The sequence below is a fragment of the Gymnogyps californianus genome, chromosome 2, assembly GCF_018139145.2.
Source record: "Gymnogyps californianus isolate 813 chromosome 2, ASM1813914v2, whole genome shotgun sequence".
Lineage (NCBI taxonomy): Eukaryota > Metazoa > Chordata > Aves > Accipitriformes > Cathartidae > Gymnogyps > Gymnogyps californianus.
Window position 1 is genome coordinate 93906151 of NC_059472.1, and position 16495 is coordinate 93922645.

At 37.4% G+C, this 16495-nt stretch overlaps 1 protein-coding gene across 2 annotated transcripts in view; it reads left to right on the forward strand.

Annotated features, from left to right (window-relative positions):
• Positions 1-16495, forward strand: part of FARS2 (phenylalanyl-tRNA synthetase 2, mitochondrial) — a 247512-nt gene that overhangs the window by 4200 nt on the left and 226817 nt on the right. The window lies entirely within an intron of this gene.

Consider the following 16495-nt stretch of genomic DNA (forward strand, 5'->3'; position numbering starts at 1 on the left):
CATTTATTTTTATGCAGGTGATTTTCATAATTGTTTAACTTTTTGCCTTTTTTGGAAATGATTCCTGCTGAAGTATACGTGCTGCATCTAAAATGGCGAAAAACAGATAAACAGAGCAAATTATCAGGGTCCTCACAGAGATTTAATGATGCTTCTTTTAAAATTTTTTTGTGTATGATTTCACAATTCATTTGACTTTCAAGACAGTGTTCAAGACCTTCATTGAGAATGTTCTTATTTTGGAGAATATTAGCATAATCTTTTCATTGTTTTCTTATTTTGGCTGTAAACATACCTTTTTTTGCAATATTTGTTTTAACTGATTTTATTATACTAATTACTTTCAGGGTGAAAAATTGCATAGTGCATTACACCAGCTCTTCCCTTGGGAAGATAATATACTAAAATGAACAGATACGGTATTGCACATGTAAAATTATCAGATATTGAAGAGGTAATTAAATATCAGCTCTGCATAGTTTTGTTGAACTTAGAAAAGCTACTTGCTTTTTATGTTGGCACACTGGCTTTGTCAAGTTTTATGGAAGAAAGTTGTTCTAAATAGATAGAGATATTGCTTGATACAGGTTAGCTTTTTCTTTTCCTGTTTTCCCTTGTGTGCTTCTCCCTCCCTGCACAGATTGTGTTTCTTATTCCCCCACCCTTCCACTTCCAATGTATCTTATTCTGATACTGCCATTTTTTCACCGTTTTCTTGTGTAGGTTATATTCTTAATATAATATTCATTCTGCAAACAGAAACTCTGCTGGATAGATGAAGACTTGAACTAAGTATGTGGGAACACCATGCTTATTCTAGTTTCTTTTATCAGATTCCCTGTGTTAAGTGATTTTTTTTTTTTTTCTATAAACACCATTTAAGAGATATTGCAGGTTCTACCAAATCCTATTTCCTCACCTGACGTTAGGAGCTCATTTGACCCCAGTGTCCCCTGACTGCTCTCATTCCAGACCCTGAGTGACAGAGCCTGCTGGGCCTGTGTGGAACTTGATCTTTCAGCATGTTGCAAATTGCAATTCTACAAATGGTTTTAAAGGAAAAAAAAAAAACAACAACAAACAAAACTACTGCTATGTTTTAATTTTGATTCTCTCAGTACGTAATGGACATGGCATTAACTGAAGATTGTTTTGTCATATGTGACCTTGAGCTATAATAACACCTTATTCTTCATTATTAATAAAGATATGATTCTTCCATGTTATTGTTTTCTTTTGTTCCCTAACTTGTGTAGCTGCTTCCACCCAGTCAATATGTATATCTTGGCTCAAAATGCAAGATGAGGGGATGTTGCCTTTGTTATCTAAAGACTGGATGGAGAAATACTTCTGTGTGCCATAGTTTGAGATGTGTATCCTGAGCACTCTCTTAAGTTTTCTTTCACTGAGGCTTGCTCTGGAAGGAAGTGTGACTTTCAAGTATCTGGTGCCACAGAACGGTTCTCTGACATAATTAAAATGTATGGCTTTTTCAAGGCCTTTCAAACAAAGGTTTTCTTTTGTTCTTCGTGCTGTGCTTTATCTGGACTAAGTATATCAACATTAGCAAGCCTCACAAGAGATGTTATCTGGTAACATTAAAGATAATAAAGCATGAAGCTGCTTGGGAGCCCATTATCCTAGGGTGCTGTGAGCCATGGACCCAAATATATCCTATTTTCTAGCATCAAAGACAAATGAGGAAGTTAGTGATACTAGTCTTGTTCTTTTTACTGTAACAGTCTCAAACTTTTTTTTATCTTATGGTAGCAGGACTGGATGGAGACACAATTTAAACCTGTATTTTAAATCATACTTCCCTTGTTTTGCTTGCTACAGAATATCTTGGAACTAGTTCTTCTTTAACAAGTTATAGGAGATGTCAGCACCTCTTCAACACTGTAAAGGTAGTAGTGTTCAGATGTAATCAGATACAGTGTTACAAGGGAAGTGTGCCTGAACACATACAAATTAATCCTAGCTGTAAACTTTAACAGAACCAAAGCACAGTTGTATCAGGACATTAGAACAGGATTAAGCAAATCCATTTTAAAATTTGACTTGTATTTATTTGAATAGGCAGAACTTTAAATTGACGGATTTTATTATAAAATTTCTCATGAATATTTCTCAGCAGCATTGTCTATAATTCAGTATCTCTTGTTGCAGTTAAAGCATTTTTAAGGGAAAAGACTACACTTTTTTACCCTTAGGCTTTAAATATAGTTCATGCATTTCTTGAGCTACAGTTACAGAAAATGTTTCATAATATAAGTAGAATATTTGCAAGTTGGGTTTTCTGTCTTTTGGTAACCAGTATACATTCAGAACTGTAGCATATACAAGGTAAAACTTTTAAGCTTGTTAATGGAGGCTGGCTAGGCAGTTAAGTCTTCTTGAGTACACTTGCTCTTAAAAGAGCAAAGCAAGTCTTTCATATTGCAGCCCAGCAATGTGTTGGAAGAGTGATGAGGCAGCACAGAGGCTTGGTAAAGTCATATGGGATTTTGAAGAAATAAATTATCCATCCACCTGTGGTAAACTTTAGTGCTAGAATCAAGGAAATAACACCAGAGTAGTTAAAAAATAAATATGTATATATAGTAAATAAGTTTGCTAAAAAGGTCAGGGTAAAGGAAACCAAACTGAAAATGTTTAGCAGTGCAGTCTTCATTTTTGTTTTACCTTCTGAAATTTGTATAGCTGTGAGACCAACTGTATTGAGACAGATACTGTGATTATGTGAGACTTGCTGGCAGAGCTGTCTGTATTGTTTGCAAATCCTGCTGTTCATGTGCATCCGGCACTTTGTGTAGGTTAAATGGGTTGGAATGAACTGTGTCATTTAGGAACTTATATGGTGGGTTGGTTTTTTTCCTTTTACAACATGTCAGTCAATACTGCACTCTGTGTAGGCTAGCTGCTCTTTCCTATACTTTTTTTTTTCTCCTGCTTTATTAGTACTTGCAACCCATGTGATTTGGGATTGAATGTGAATGATGATACAGAGTTTCTGAACAGATTTTGTTTGCTGTAACATAGTGTATGTTTGCAATTGTAGCCTAAGACTTTTGGTTAATAGTTCTTGAGAGACAAAGGGGTCTTCTGCTTCTAAACCCCATTAACAGTAACGGAACACAACAGCCTAAATCACTAGCACATAAACGGAAGAATAAAAAAAAAAAATCTGGTCATTGATTTCTATTTCACTCAGTCAACAGAAAAGAGCTTCAGTGATAGGGAATCATACCAAAGCAATAAAGGATTTTGCATTACGTGGAAAAAAGTGTACTAAGAAGTAAACTCTATTTACTCTGACAACTTGTAGGTCCCATTTACACATTTCAGAAATAATGGGCCCTTATTAAGGAGAGTAGGCCAGCAGCAGTGTTTTAAAGTAGAAGAAAGTCTCTCAAGTGTTTTTCAAGAGCTATATTAGTGCCTGGGTAAATTTATAGGAATCAGTTTTTACTCATTGTATCTTAAACTCTAATAGTCTGTGTTATCCTGTAGCGATGTCTGTACTCAGTCAAGAGCTGAGTTTAGAACCATTTCTTACATGTCTGGACCCAGTCAAAAAAACCTGCTAGCATCGTTTTTAATTGGATGCCTAAAAGCGGCTCTGCAGAAATTTCTGGCAAAGTGAAGCAGAAGAAGGATGGTAGGAATTTCAGTCATCACTTTCTGACACCTCCCTCTTTAGTCTCGGACAGGGGTTGAGTGAGAAGGGGCAAACAGACTGGGAGAGCATTTCACATTCCAATTCTGGATTTCGGAGCTCCATGAGGGATGTTTTTGCGCTGCATGGGAATAAAATCCTGCTGCTCTGACTCCCACAAGGTTCCCAGTGGCGCGGCACAGCTGTCTGGGGCTTCTGAGTAGCTACAGCAAAGGAGACCTGAGGTGTGGTAATAAAGGTTGCAGTAACACCATTCCCTTCCCATTGTTTTTAATGTGGTTCTGTAACATGAAGTAGAAGGTGCTAAGAGTAGACCTCTTTGGTTATACCTACAAAACTTTTTAAACTTGGATGTGATGGATTTTATGACAGAAAATGCCTTTTCCAACAAGTAGTGCTTGAAATCTATCTTAGAGTAGGAAGGATGTAAGGTGGCCAACTAGGCAGCATTGCATACACAAGTTTTATTGAAACTATGTCTAAACACCATTTTTCATTTAAGCTTGTGTCCCTGTATAGATGGAATGTGAAATTTTAGGCATAGACACCATTTCTCCTGTTGAAAGCCAACTACTTCAGTTTTCATTTAACTGACTCTTGATTCTTGAACAGAAAAGCTTTTTTTTTATTATTTAATTTCCTATGCAATGCTCATTAGATTTGAGACACTATGCAATGGCTAATAGCAATGATGCATATATTGGATTCCTAAGTAAAGATTTTACAGCAACTCCTGTCCAGCTCTGCTTTAAACGAATGAGAGCCTTTAGGCTGATCTGAATGCACGTTCAGGCTGAAACCCTGACTACAAAGAGACAGAACTAAACATCTGTGCAGCACTGGGAGCTGAGTTTTGAGGTGCCGAAATTAAATTCTCATTTTTAGTATAAGCATTTAGTGAAAAGTAGAATGTGAAAAAGCATTGTTAACAAGAATTGAATCATAGGCTATTCAGATTTCATAAATGTAATGTCCAGTTTACTGACGTTGTTTGACAATTGTGACACTACGTTTCAAATGTAATTAAAAATAGATAGTTATCTGATCTGAACATTCATTCTTTATTTCTTTGACTTTAGATGACTTTATCTTTCTGTTAATCTTAGGAAGCCTTATAAATTTAGTACATTGGACTGATATTTTCCATGCTCGGGTATGGCAATATATTGCTGCAGTGGTGAACAATGTGGCACATAAAGAAATTTATAATGAGGGTAAACCTGTATGTGAAAGAAATAGTTGAAATCTTTTAAAGCTATTGATGTAAAAATAATAGTAGTAGTCTGTTTTCCTTCAAAACCTGGAGTAGCCTCTAATATGGCTTTATGGAAAAGATTACTTAATTGTATGTAATGTAGTCAACTGTCAATTAATTTAAAATTCAGATCTGAGGGGAGATACAAAATCTGTAGACTCATATGGAGTCCTCTTTGCTTTTGCACTGTTGGAGTGCTTTTGATAAAGAAGAAAGGATGGAGTAGCAGCTAGCTGTCTGGAACTGATCCACAGCTCATTGAATTAAATGGGAATTTTTTTCATTAACTTTGATCATCCTTGGATTGAACCTCTATGCATATGATTTAATTAGTAGCAAGCTTGGGAAATGCTGGTATGTTGGCTTTTCTAGTGTCTTACCTACTGAGATGGTAATTACATAAACCAATATATTTGTATATCTATGATATGGCAAGTGCAGGAGTACCCACAGTTGGCTTTCCTAGTGCTGGACCTTCATTTAAAAGCTAGACATTTACTGCTAAACTTCTTCTTCTTTCTTGCTAATTGTAACATCATATCTGATCATCTTATATTATGCATAAAACAGATCTATTTCTGTGTCATTAAAAATATTTTTATGCTGAAAAAGGGAGCAGATTGTAACTTTATTGTATGTCTACTTTTTAACTATATCCAAAAAAACCCTTAAGTTATGTTTAACATTAAGGGTTAAAAATGCAACCTTTTGATAGGTTATCTTTGCCTGAGAGCAGAAAGGAGGTTCTCTAATGTCAGGTGTTTGGTTGTCCAATAAAGTATGTTTTCATCATGGATCATGTTGAAGATATCTCTAGTAATGGTGTCACTTTGGGTTTTTTTTAAATTGTGTGAAGCAGTGTAGCTTCATGTTGGGAGGTACCTTTACGTTTTATGAGTTTGAGGGGCAACCAGAGGAAACCTCTCTGCATAAAGGTAAGTTTGCAGCCATTCTGTAGGCAAAGCTGTTGCACAGTCGTGGTTCAGAATGGCCAAATGTCTCATCTGAGCATTTGAAACATTTTCACCCTCGACCAGGTTTCTATCACATTAATTCATGCTGTGTTGTACCTTATTAGGTGAGCTGCCCCAATGCCTTAGCTGTGGCAGTTCATGAAGTTAAGATACTGTTTGGGGCAAGGGAGGGAAGGTGGTGGGAGCTGGCTGTGGGTATTGACACTGGATGCAGAGATTCCATGTAGATGTGTCCTGTGTTTGCTTTGCAAATATTGGCAGACCCTGTTGTGAATCTGAATGATTTACAGAGTTTATGAAAGCTACCAGGCTTCTTATGCATTAGTAGCATAAATAGGAATAGTAGGTATAAATACCAAGGTAGAAAGTGGGGTGTTAGCTTATAAGCCTTTCTCAATTTAGCGGTTGTGTAACTAGCCGTAAATCTGTCACTTGGGTTTGCTTATACTTTTGATAGTTTGCACCCAATTTTTAGCACAATAAATAGGAATTCTCTAAGGTGTTGGTTGCATACCTGTCAGTGAAAACTAACCTAAAAAAATTAGGTCTGTGTCAGTCAAAAAATATTAAAAGGAGCCTCAATTTTTTTTGCAGAGACATTTAAGAGTTACTGAAGCAACATTAAATATTATACCAACAAGATGCTGAGGTTTTAGGTGGTATTTGCTCTGCTTTACAAGAAAAAAGTTTCCATAGCAACTGCAACATAGCACAGAACATACACTACTTTTGAGGCAGACATTACCTTCTTAAATAAACACGACGTGCTCAGGCCATGCTGATGTGTGATTGTGTATCATCTACAATGATTTTGCGGGACATGTATTACAAGAATGTCTCTGTATGCTTTAGGGAGTGATCCAGACCTCGGAAAAGGAATGGAGTAGGTGATCTAAGTAGTTATTTTTTTTTGTCTCTAGCTGCTGATTGATGAGCTTATATTGCTACTTCTGCATTTGTGTTTGAGAAGGGACATAGATAAGCAAATGATTTTTCTGACTTGCCTTTGTTTCTCAAAAAATTAGTAACTTCTTTTAGAAGGAGAACTATATTTTTAAGGTACAAATCCAAGAAACAAGAGAATGAAAATGTATACGTGGTCTACTTTTTTGGTGTCAAATGGGAATAATAGCAGGAAAATATTGTTTAATATATTATTTAATGTATTGTGAAGCAAGATATTGTGTCTTGCTTGTTATATATCTTGAAACAGCATAGGTAAATGATCAGGGTATTATTGTACAAGTCGGGAAAACTTCTCATGCTCTGTCACAAACCTGCTATTTGACTGCCACAACTATTCTCTAATTATATCCTTGAAAACCTTATCTGACCTCCACTGATTAGGAATGGGGATTTGGTTTCTTGTGTTTGAATATGTCAGTTCATCAACTTCTCTGGCTCTGATGTAGCTTGTTGTTTTTGTGTAGCCTACTGTTTCAAAAAATTATCATCATTGCTGTCATACCTCGCAATACCTTTGAAAAAGCAGACCTTTAAAGAGCAGTGACTCTTGGTCTTCTGCCCAGGATCACCCACAGATAAATATGCAGTTTGTGTTGCACAGTCCCTCTGTGCATGTATGGTTTGACTCTACAGTCTCTCCAGTAATCCCTGTCCATCTACAGTGAAATGCAATGCAGCTTGTTTCATATTTCTGGATTTTAATCAATCTGTTAACACTTAAACGTGTTGCAGCCCAGTGAAAGCAGTGAGTATCCTGGATGAATGATATGAAAGAAGTGAAATGGATGTACGTAAGTGTAATCTGCCCCCAGAGTGGCAGATTGCCTGTGTATTCTTTAGCAATGACCTTTATCAGTGAGAATAGACTAAAGTTGTATCATTTTTAAGAATCAGAGTGCTGCTTTCACTTAAGCTGTTGCTGGGTGCTAAGTTTTGCCATCACTTCTTGAAGACACTGTTGGGTTGAGTTTAATATTTCTTCTTAAAAATTCCAGTTTTTAAGCATAGATTCCTAAGGAAATGATGGCTGCAAGATGGTACTTGTACATCTGCTGTAAGCCCTCTTTTTTTCCACTTCAGTCAAATTTCACAAGTGATGTCCAGATCGCCAGAGACAGCAAGTTACAGGTGGTGTGTGAGAATAAGGGGCTTAATAAAGGAGAGAGACCCTATTAATGCCTCAGCTAAAGCAGAGGTAGCAGGATGAATTTGTCCCTTACCACTGAATCTGCAAACAAGCTTTGCCTCCAGACACAGAGGAAATAAAGTTTTGCTGGTTCTGCTGCTTGCAAAAAAAGCTTGCTGTAAACTCCTTACCCTGAGGATGAATTATGTTCTGTTGGCTGACACATCTTACAGAAGTGGAAAAGAGAATAGTGCTGTCTGAAATCTTTTAAAAGAACTGGGAATGGATGCTTTATGAAAAAGAAGGGCATGTGTTGTCTTTCAGACTATTTTAGAAGAATAGTGCATCTACAGGAGAGGGCTTGAGACAGAAGATGCTATTTTTCCCAGCCTTGGAGATCATTAGCAAATGCTGGAATTACATTTACAGTTGATTATCATTTCTATGAAAGCTGTTATATTACTGCAGAGGGAGAAGGCTGCTTAGACAATAAACCTTACAGAAACATGTCTGCTTCTTTTAAAGCTGTCAGTGTGTTGCCATCATCTGGAAAAGTACACAATAGATTGTCATAAACGTATCAACTTTCCTGCTCAAATGAACATCTCCGTTGGTGATGTATGAGGTCTTAAATGAATTATTTTTAAATGAAAGCTGTTCTCATTTTGTGGTTTTAACCCCCCCTTGCCACAACTAAATTCTGAAGTAGAAATATTCTAGATGTTTGAAATATAAATCCAAAACTAAGAAAAATCATTTTACAAACAGAAGTCCAAGAAATCAATTCATCTTTGACTTTTTTAAAATTCTGGTTGTTTGCTTCACTATAGAAATCACAGAAATCTTCCAGCATATTTTGTTTTGTCTCAGTGCTGTGGATAGGCAAGCAGCTTTGCAGGAGAATTCTGTTGTCCTCACCTTATAGAGTTGCAAATTCCGTCAGTATGTTGTGTTGGTAGCTAGATGCAGGAAAAAAGGTATGGTGTTTGTAGTACATTGTGTACTTCAGGTCAGGCGTAGACAAGGTAGATGATAGTAAACGAGGTTTCTAGGATCTGAGAAGTGGATGTATAAATGCGAGATTTCTCTGTGTGACTTGCCGAGATACTTGTGCACCTTTGAATCTTTCCCAAGTTTTGCACGTATGGTCTCTGCCCATTCTCCATTTTTGAAAATATGAGTTAGCTCAACTATAGGTTTGGGTTTGTGTGTTAGCAAGCAAATGTATTTTGTGGGTCTCTCTGAGGAACTCATAGGGGAGAGCATTAAATTCAAATTAGCTATAATTAGGTTGCCCAGAGAGGTTGTGGAAACTCTATCTCTGGAGACGTTCAAATCCAACTAGACAAGTCCCTGAGTGACCTGCTTTGAACAGGGTGTTGGACTAGACCACCTCCAACGGTCTCTTTGAACCTCAATTATTCTATCATTCTGTAATTCTATGAATTACAGAAGTAAAGTTTGTATTCACTTCTAAAGGAGGCTGGTCCTGGGGTTATTGTTATGTTTAGCAGGTGTGAAGTCCTGTCATCTCTAAGCCCAGCTCTGTGACTGTCCATCTCTAGCTGTCATTAGGCTTTGCTTTCCTTGTGGTGAGTTTTTCTCCTCAGCAGACTGTAACAGTCATGAGAAGTTAGAAAGTGGGAGGTAGACCTTCACAGTAACTGATGCATTAATTGTGGAGGACTTAAAACTGATACTTTAAACAAGGTTGTGCATGCTGTGAGCAACTGGGATGTGGAGGAGAATTCCAGTTGCTAACCCATTGGGTTCTTTATATCTGGATCATGTTATCCTGGAGCTCTGACTTCTTTCTGGAGTGGACTAAGTTGGAATGACTGAACCCAAACAGAGGGCTCATGTATCCTGAGAGCAAGGTTCAACACAAACTCTTTTCCTTATACCACTCACTGGCTTAGCCCTGCGGTTTTGGAAGGGTGTTTAAAACTCCATTTCTCTAATCTTCCACTTGTACTGAGAAAGCTGCTCCTTTGTGGTACCCATCACCAGCAAGAGGAAGCTGCAGTAACAGCGGTAGTTAATTACCCATTTTGAGAATTGGATGTATCCATTTTTCCCATTCTGGGGGAAATTACTGCAATTCCAAAATGTGGTGGAGAAATGCAACTCACTGTTTTTTTCTGTATCCCTTTCCCATTGCTTCTATTAAAGTTTTTTTTGAGCAGTGGCAATATCCCAATGTATGCTTGAACAATTAGTACAGTGGGCCATCTGCCAATTTGATTGCTTGAGCACTGTAGTATGTGGAAAAATCCTCTATGTAACTTGAAGCGGTTTGACAAAGGAGGATGTATTTTTTTCCAGTCCCCATTCCCCATGTACATACATGCAGAAAAACACACGCAACCCCCTTATTGCAACCAAACAGCCTGCCTTTTGGAGATCATGCCTCAGGTGTGCATGGTCAGGCCAGAATCTGGACTTAGGTGGCCTTATTCTGTTACTGGAAATATTCAAAATAAGTTGATTAAAAAAAGAATGCTAGTGATTTTAAATTGAATTCCTTTCCATAGCTTGAAACATGAAGTGCTGTATAAAAAATAAGATGACAAGCTAGTAGTATTTTTAGAGGCTGCCCTTCAAGATGCTGGTCTGCCAAGCGTATATTAGGTAATATATTTATATTGTGAAATGGTGTCTTATTATACGTCACTCTTAAAATGTAATATCTCATAGTACCTAAGACTTGCTGCTGTCAAGCTGTACCCGTTCAGAGCATCACTGATGATACTAGATAAAGATCGCATCACCAGATGTGAATACAAAATTCTTAGAAAACCATGGTGGTATTTCCTACTGATGGTTGCTAATAGAGGTTCCCTTCTGATGGCCTGTCCAGCACCTTTTGATATTTATGACCTGTGATTTGCATTTGGAACTAGGCTCTCTAGCTTTTACCCTCGTAGGAAGCCAGAGCATAAACAGAGTGAGATGTGAAGCATCCTTTCTGTAGAAAGCTCTTTATGGTAATTCTTGAGGGTTCTCTGTTGATCCTGAACTAAAATCCTAGATACAAATAAACCACACCCTAGGGAATGAATGTGCACCAGGCGCTGACAACTGCTATGTAATGCAAGTAATCTTTGCGTCTTCTAGTTATCATCATCATCTCTTCTTATGTAAGGTAATAAATAATAGAAATAATTTTAAAAAGCTGATTCTTGAATATTCAGGGGTAAAGGCTCTGGGCTGACCATTGCAGCTAAGACAGCTCTTTGCCATTGCTTAGTAGCAACAGGATGTCTTACAAGTGGCATAAAAAACTGAAAACCTCCCTTTCTTGGCTTCTCTAGATGCTATAGAAAAAGATACTATTAGGTTCACTTCATGCCTTTACTCTCTTTTCGATTGTTGCAAGAAAAAAATGCGCTATTTATTTTCTCAATGAAATGTCGAGAGCTCCAAGATGAGATTAACTCAGCAGAGGAATGCAAAACCTTTACTACAACAAGCAACTTTACCCAGATGACTTATTTGCTGAAAATAATTAAGGATGTCTGGGTAGCTGAAAACTTTCATCTACTGTGCACCAGAAGGAGCATCTGGTTTGTTTTGCTCATTTGTTTGCTTTGCTCATAGAAGTTTTCTCATTTTCCAAGCCAGCCAGGAAAACCAGAATTATTTAAATGAAAGTCCCCCTAGCACACTATGATAAGGCTAAATAATTAGATTCATACCCTTAGAGTGGATACACAGAAGAGCTTAAAAACAAACCCTTGTGATTCAGCTGACACAAGTTGTTTTCTGGTATAGGACGACAGAGAACAGAGTTCACCTGTCTGATAGGAGGCTGGTTGGACTTTGCCAACACTAGGACTGTTGTCCTAGAAAGACTCTGATGTTCCTGAGGTAGAGTGGGAGCTGACATAACCTGGTACCAGCATCAGCAAAGATTTCATGCATTTAATTTGTTCTTCCAATGTGGCTAAAATAATTCCATTTCAGATGTCCACTCTCTTAGGAAGGAATCTTTTTAAGCAGGTAAATACTGTACTTTTAAAGCCATTTTCCACAGAACACCTGTGTTTGTGAGTAGAAATAAGCCAAAATGAGTTTAAAATAAAGATTCAGTGGTACATGACAAAACTGAGATTTTGTAGTTATTGTGTCATTGATTACCTGTTGATTGTTCTGTTTACATGAAAGTAATACTTTTTTCAAACTATTGGCCCTTCAGGCTCTGATTCAGATTTTTAGATTGGAATGGATCCTTTTGCTGGTTGTACTTCTATAAATGATGGTTTCCAGAAGTATAATTGTTATGGGTGGGCTAGTTACCAAGTTCTTTGTTTTCAGGGAGGCTGGCACTGACCGTTAAGTGTGATAATCTGGATGGAAAGGAAAGGGAAGAAAAACCCTGCTTTTGCATTGTGATGAGCAGATACCAAATAATTCTGGATACATTCAAGAAAAAGATCTGTTGAACAAAGCTGTAACAACTTATGGCCGCTATGTAGGGTAAAACTTCATCTCAAAGAGGAATCATAAGAGATGAAAACCTGAACCTGCTTCCACTGAGACAAATAGAAATGTTTTTTCCTAGGAAGATTTTTGAGCCCAAATTCTAAAATGCTGAAATATTTTCAGGTCTGGGTAGAGTAATTCTTACTAGCTAGCTATATTTAATCAAATGTGAATGCAAGACAGATTAGAAAAGTAAAAGGCAGTGTAAAATTAAGACCTGGAGAATTGAGTCAAGTTTTGTTGCTGTCTTGCACATCTGCTTTTTAAAGAAAATGCTGAAACTTAGTTGTAGGTTTTTTTGAGCAGGTTTCTAGCAAAGTGAAATGTTTTTGAAGGTTAAAGTTTAGGAATATATCTGCTTAGGTGATTACAGTTTCTTCTTAAATAAATTAAGAGTGTCATGCACACTAGAGGCAGGATGCCCTGCTCTGGGATGAATCCTGTTCCCACAAGACCGTTATAAAAGGATATGGAATGGTCTCAGTGGGCTGTGTAACTATAGATCAGTGATACCGCTTATGGGCGTGCTTTTTTCCTTTTCATAATGAGAACAATTCAATACTTGATAAAATGAGAAAATGTATTGTATCTTTAAATAATTTTCGGTTTGTACTGTTCTCAGAGGTATGAGGAGAAGCCTTCAACAGTAGGTGCAAAGCCATATCCAAGGCCTTTTAAAAATTATCTGGCTCTGGGCACTACTGCTTCTGTTCATTCTTGTAGCATCGGTAAGATCTGTCTGCCACAGCAACGTACCTTACTCATACTATATTGAAACACAGATGTTTTAAAAATAAGATGCAGTAAACTAAAGGAGGGAATAGAAGGAATATTTTGCTACTAACATTAGATGATTAACATTATAGGAACCTTAAATTTTGTCCTGATGCGTTTTTATAATAGAAATTAAAAATTAAGGACGTCTGTTTTGCATTCAAGTATTCAGTGGTGCAGGCTTTGCTCCAGCTGTTTCATAAAAATATTTATTTAAAAAAACCATATTAAAAAAAGCTGTTTTCACATGACATTCCCTTTCTAGTCCAATAAATAATGCTATAGTTAAAATCTTGTAACCTGACCTCGAGAGTTTATTTGCTTTGGTGGAAGGCTTTGTTCATTTGGATTTAAACAGAGTCTGCTGTTTGGCATTGTATCTAAGAGTTCCCACTCTTAACCCACGTTATTTTGAAAAGTGGGGGCCAGTTCATGGACGAACCAAATCATGTTAGCCATTCTTTATTACTTGACTGTGGGTTCATGCTAATGCAGGGAATACAAAACAGTGGAAATAATGTGCATGCCTACAGTGTTGTCTTTTGTGCTTCAGCTGCGAGAGCTGGGGTTTGCAACTGGTACTTGGTAAAGGTCCTGGAGACTTTAGGAACCAAGTGTCTTGCTTCAGTCCCAGGAACAGTTAGTCAGACTTCTTGTAGCTTTTGTTGAGATACAAAAAATTTTGAAGACAACCAAGTTTAAAGGAGTTTACACAATCAAAATAACTAATTTTGAAGAAATTAGTTTCCTGAGTACTGAACTGAACAGAAAAATAAGCTTTCAGTGGTGCATAGCTTTTCTGTGTTGCATCCAGTGCACTGTCTGTTTGGTTTGGTTTAGTATGGGCAGTTTTTAAAACTGCTGTTTGGAAGTTTTTAAAAATCTGTTGTAGTAACTATGAAGGAACTCTGGCCTCATGCATACAGACATTTACAGAACTCTGGCCTGTGTGGATACGTTTGCTCACGTTTTGTGATTTGTATCTCCTTAAAAGTGCTTTTTGTTGTGTTCTCCTTTCTCTTCATACATGTTTATATAAGCATATTTTAAGTTTAATTCTGTCACGTTTTTGCCATATGAAAGGCAAAATTTAGCGCAGAACACTTATGCACAGTAGTATGATAACTTTGTATTTGCAGAGATGGTGCTGAATGTATAAAGGCCTGTCCTCTTCTGGATAACTTTGTGTGAATCCAGACAGTTTTATGTGATTGAATTGCTTTCATTGAGGTGATAGAATTGATGATGTTAAACAGAACAGGGTTGGTTTTTTTTTTTCAGCTGTGTATGTCATTTATGAAAAAAATGTACCTCTGAATCAAAAGGCCAGCTTGGAAGTACTTCAGTCTTAGCAAGTTTGAATTTCTGCTCCAAACTCTTATGCCTTCATTCATTGCAAAAACAAAGTTTGGAGCTGATAAAGGTTAGTGCTAAAGAGGCATTTTGCTTTCAAACTCATGAAGGCAAACCAACCTGTATGCTTTAGTTTTCTCTTCCATCCCGTTTCTTTTAGTAGAGGTACCTGGAGAGACCTGAGTGTTCCTCATTTCACCTTCTGCCAGCTCTGACCTCCTTTCTCAATCCACATTTAGAATCAGCAGAAGGATGGTACTCATTGCCATTTGGGGAGGCCAGCAGAGGAGGTAAGATGAGCTTGTACAATAGTTCTTATACTACTTTTTGAATGGAGATACTTTCTGCTGCTTGTTATCTCCAGAGGAGTACTAACTTTTTGAATTTTGAACTGCCACTCTCATTTAGGGTTTTGCTGTCAGTCCATTCAGTTGGCCAGAGATACCTTTCTAAAGATGTTTTGAAGGCAGTGATAATTACAGAGCTTTTGCTTATTTAAAAGGAAATTGTTGGAGCTTTCTGCTGTCGTGAATTCTTACAGCTACTGACTTGCCACCTACTTCCAAGGGTCATCTTAAAGCATTATTGTGTTCACGGCAAGTAGTTGTTAAGCCATGTAAGATCCAAATAAATATTTTAAACAGATCTGCTGAAAGCATGTGAGTAGTGCTGAGGGAATTGTATTCTTTTATATTTTTTTCTAGTAAGGGATATTTATTAGGGTGAGCAGATGGGCACTACTCATTTTTGGCATTCATTGATAAGCCTGCTACCTCTCCAGGTGGCTCAACAAAAATGATAATACTGTGGCACTGCTCCCATTTTATTTTTATTTCTCTCAGACTAGTTAGTCACCTGTCTCTGTTCTCCTCATTTAGAGCCATCTGCTGGATTTTTTTGCTTTTTTTTGTTGTTCCCTATTCTAAAGTCACCAAGGGATCTCCAAGAGAGGCTGATGCAAAGTCTTTGTATGTTTGAGTATTGGGCTCAAGGATGTCTTCTTTTTGTCATCATCTCTGTAGCCAGCTTGTGAATTTTATTTTACCCAGCCTGTCCTTATGAAGTAATCCATGCAACACTGAATTATGCTTGTCCTTAGTGAACTGTTCTACCACTTTTCATTATTAATATAGCCGTTCTCTTTTTTTATGTTGAAATATTAAAAGAATGACGAGCAATTGAGAATCCATCCTCTGCATTTGTTTTCATCACAAGAGAGCAGAAGAACAGAAATTTGTCACGCAGAAGTGATTAAAACACAAGCTTTATGTATATAAAGATACATTTTAAAAAGTTTAATCAAGAATTTATTTCTTCTCTGAAGAGATGATAGGGAACATGCTTCTAAAATGGAAAACCTTTTATTGTGAATGTGTGAGACTGTCTAGAGTGTGTTTAGAGCTAACTGTGTAGGACTAACTCACACCTGGCATGAGCATGCATCTCTGAAGCAGGCCAGTAGCTTCTTTTCCCCACTTGCTCACTATTCAGGTTGAAGTCTCCTCACTTGGATATTTTCATTGTGATAGATGTGCTCCATTTTCTTAGCAAGTCTTTTGAATATATGTGGTTTTCCTGCATATTAGTTTAAAATGTATCACCTGGTTGGATTTGAGAATGGGATCAACAAAAGGCAGGTACTTGATACCAGACCAAACAACTTCTCTGGCTGAAGGGCCAGGCCACTGATTCATGGCTCTGTTTCCTAGTGCTTTCCTGCTCTTCTTTCCTTCTTCTTTGTAAACTCATCCTCCTTTCCTTGCCTTGGAGGGCAAAGCTGCTTTGGTGTGGGTGGGGAGTGGAAAGTCCCCTGCACTCTCCCCCCAGAGACCCTCAAGGTAATATGTGATACATGCAGACCATGAATGTCTGCTGTCTGTTGC